Source organism: Oryctolagus cuniculus, chromosome 2 (assembly GCF_051225735.1).
Source record: "Oryctolagus cuniculus isolate XC-2025 breed Fujian yellow rabbit chromosome 2, ASM5122573v1, whole genome shotgun sequence".
In the NCBI taxonomy this organism is placed as follows: Eukaryota; Metazoa; Chordata; class Mammalia; order Lagomorpha; family Leporidae; genus Oryctolagus; species Oryctolagus cuniculus.
Genome location: NC_142868.1, coordinates 60,746,452 through 60,749,872, shown reverse-complemented (window position 1 = coordinate 60,749,872; position 3,421 = coordinate 60,746,452). Strand labels below are relative to the sequence as shown.

Genomic DNA, 3,421 nt, shown 5'->3' with positions numbered 1-3,421 from the left:
AAAACTTATGGGATACGGCAAAAGCAGTGTTAAGAGGAAAGTTTATAACAATAGGTGCCTACATTAAGAAATTGGAAAGGCACCAAATAAAAGAGCTTTCAATTCATCTCAAGGATCTAGAAAATCTGCAGCAAACCAGAACCAAATCTAGTAGGAGAAGAGAAATCATTTAAATCAGAGAAGAAATCAACAGGATTTAATAAAAAAAAAACCATTTAAAAAATCAGCCAAATGAGGAACTGGTTTTTTGAAAAAATAAACAAAATTGACACCCCATTGGCCCAACTAACTAAAAAAAGAAAAGACCCAAATCAATAAAATCAGAGATGAAAAAGGAAACATAACAACAGACACCACAGAAATAAAAAGAATCATCAGAAATTACTACAAGGACTTGTATGCCAGCAAACAGGGAAACCTATCAGAAATGGATAGATTCCTGGACACATGCAACCTACCTAAATTGAACCAGGAAGACATCGAAAACCTAAACAGATCCGTAACTGAGACATATATTGAAACAGTAATAAAGGCCCTCCCAACAAAGAAAAGCCCAGGACCAGATGGATTCACTGCTGAATTCTACCAGACATTTAAAGAAGAACTAACTCCAATTCTTCGCAAACTATTCAGAACAATCGAAAAAGAGGGAATCCTCCCAAATTCTTTTTATGAAGCGAGCATCACCTTAATTTCTGAGCCAGAAAAAGATGCAGCATTGTAAGAGAATTACAGACCAATATCCCTGATGAACACAGATGCAAAAATCCTCAATAAAATTCTCGGCAATAGAATGCAACAACACATCAGAAAGATCATCCACCCAAACCAAGTGGGATTTATCCCTGGTATGCAGGGATGGTTCAATGTTTGCAAAACAATCAATATGATACACCACATTAACAGACTGCAGAAGAAAAACCATATGATTATCTCAATAGATGCAGAGAAAGCATTTGATAAAATACAACACACTTTCATGATGAAAACTCTAAGCAAACTGGGTATGGAAGGAACATTCCTCAATACAATCAAAGCAATTTATGAAAAACCCACGGCCAACATCGTAATGAATGGGGAAAATTTGGAAGCATTTCCACTGAGATCTGGTACCACACAAGGATGCCCACTCTCACCACTACTATTCAATATAGTTCTCGAAGTTTTAGCCAGAGCTATTAGACAAGAAAAGAAATTAAAGGGATACAAATTGGGAAGGAAGAACTCAAACTATCCCTCTTCGCAGATGATATGATTCTTTATTTAGGGGATGCATAGAATTTTACTAAGAGACTATTGGAACTCATAGAAGAGTTTGACAAAGTGGCAGGATATAAAATCAATGCACAAAAATCAACAATGTTTGTATAAACAGGTAATGCCACGGCTGAGAAAGAACTTCTAAGATCAATCCCATTCACAATAGCTAGAAAAACAATCAAATAAATACCTTGGAATAAACTTAACCAAGGTTGATAAAGATCTCTACGATGAAAATTACAAAACTTTAAAGAAAGAAATAGAAGAGGATACCAAGAAATGGAAAAATCTTCCATGCTCATGGATTGGAAGAATCAATATCATCAAAATGTCCATTCTCCCAAAAGCAATTTACAGATCCAATGCAATACCAATCAAGATACCAAAGACCTTCTTCTCAGATCTGGAAAAAATGCTGCTGAAATTTATATGGAGACACAGGAGACCTTGAATAGCTAAAGCAATCTTGTACAACAAAAACAAAGCTGGAGGCATCACAATACCAGATTTCAGGACATACTATAGGGCAGTTGTAATCAAAACAGCATGGTACTGGTACAGAAACAGATGGATAGACCAATGGAACAGAATTGAAACACCAGAAATCAATTCAAACATGTACAGCCAACTTATACTTGATCAAGGATCCAAAACCAATCCCTGGGGTAAGGACAGTCTATTCAATAAATGGTGCTGGGGAAATTGGATTTCCACGTGCAGAATCATGAAGCAAGACCCCTACCTTACACCTTACACAAAAATTCACTCAACATGGATTAAAGACTTAAATCTATGACCTGACATGATCAAATTACTAGAGAGCATTGGAGAAACCCTGCAAGATATAGGTACTGGCAAAGACTTCCAAGAAAAGACCCTGGAGGCGCAGGCAGTCAAAGCCAAAATTAACATTTGGGATTGCATCAAATTGAGAAGTTTCTGTATTGCAAAAGAAACAGTCAGGCGAGTGAAGAGGCAACCGACAGAATGGGAAAAAATATTTCCAAACTACACAACAGATAAAGGGTTGATAACCAGAATCTACAAAGAAATCAAAAAACTCCACAACATAGGATGTCATCTGCTATCAAGATAAAGAAATGTCATAAATGTAATGTTAAATTTTTTCTGCCTCTTTGCCACATCTACTGCGAGAATGAAGACCATTCTCAGCAATCAGACGGTCGACATCCCAAAAAATGTCAACATCAGTCTGAAGGGGCGCACAGTCATTGTGAAGGGGCCCAGAGGAACCCTGCGGAGGGACTTCAATCACATCAATGTGGAACTCAGTCTCCTGGGAAAGAAAAAGAAGAGGCTCTGGGTTGACAAATGGTGGGGAAATAGAAAGAAACTGGCAACTGTTCGCACGATCTGTAGTCACATACAGAATATGATCAAGGGGGTTACACTGGGCTTCCGTTACAAGATGAGGTCAGTATATGCTCACTTCCCCATCAACGTGGTTATTCAAGAGAATGGGTCTCTTGTTGAAATTAGAAATTTCTTGGGTGAAAAGTACATCCGAAGGGTTCGGATGAGGCCAGCTGCTTTGATTCAGCAGGCAACAACAGCTAAAAATAAAGATATCAGAAAATTTTTGGATGGTATCTATGTCTCTGAAAAAGGAACAGTTCAACAGGCTGATGAATAAGACCTAAAAGTTATCCGGCTGCAGAAACAAGAACCCAGATTGTGTCTTGTGGTATTTTAATAATGCAATAAAAGATTATTGATTTAAAAAAATTTTTTTTTCTGCCTTAATTGATTAATAAGTGAAATCAGAACATATGCAAAATCTTACTTCCTAAGTTCCTTCTATATATTTAAAGTTTTCATAAATGTAAATGTTTATTTAAGAAATGTTTTATCACTTGTAGCACTACTTTTTATTTAAAATAATATTTGAAGGATGAAAACAATATTAATAGACATTAATAAAATATAACACTTAAAAACCATTACTTTTCTAATTGTCACAGATGATAAATAATATGTCCAGAGACATCACAAGTTAAGGAAATAAAATGTAATAAAAATTTCATATTAATTTTTATATCAAGAAATTAAAATTAAATGACTAAAACTGTAAATTTTTTTGAGTTTGGTATATTATGGTCACCCTTTTTGAAATATTGATTATACTTATAATGTAGCAATA

General features: G+C 35.4%; 1 pseudogene; it reads left to right on the top strand.

Moving 5' to 3' along the window:
- Positions 1-2,404: 2,404 nt before the first annotated feature.
- LOC100352995 (large ribosomal subunit protein uL6 pseudogene) lies at positions 2,405-3,006 on the top strand (annotated as a pseudogene).
- The last annotated feature ends 415 nt before the right edge of the window (positions 3,007-3,421 follow it).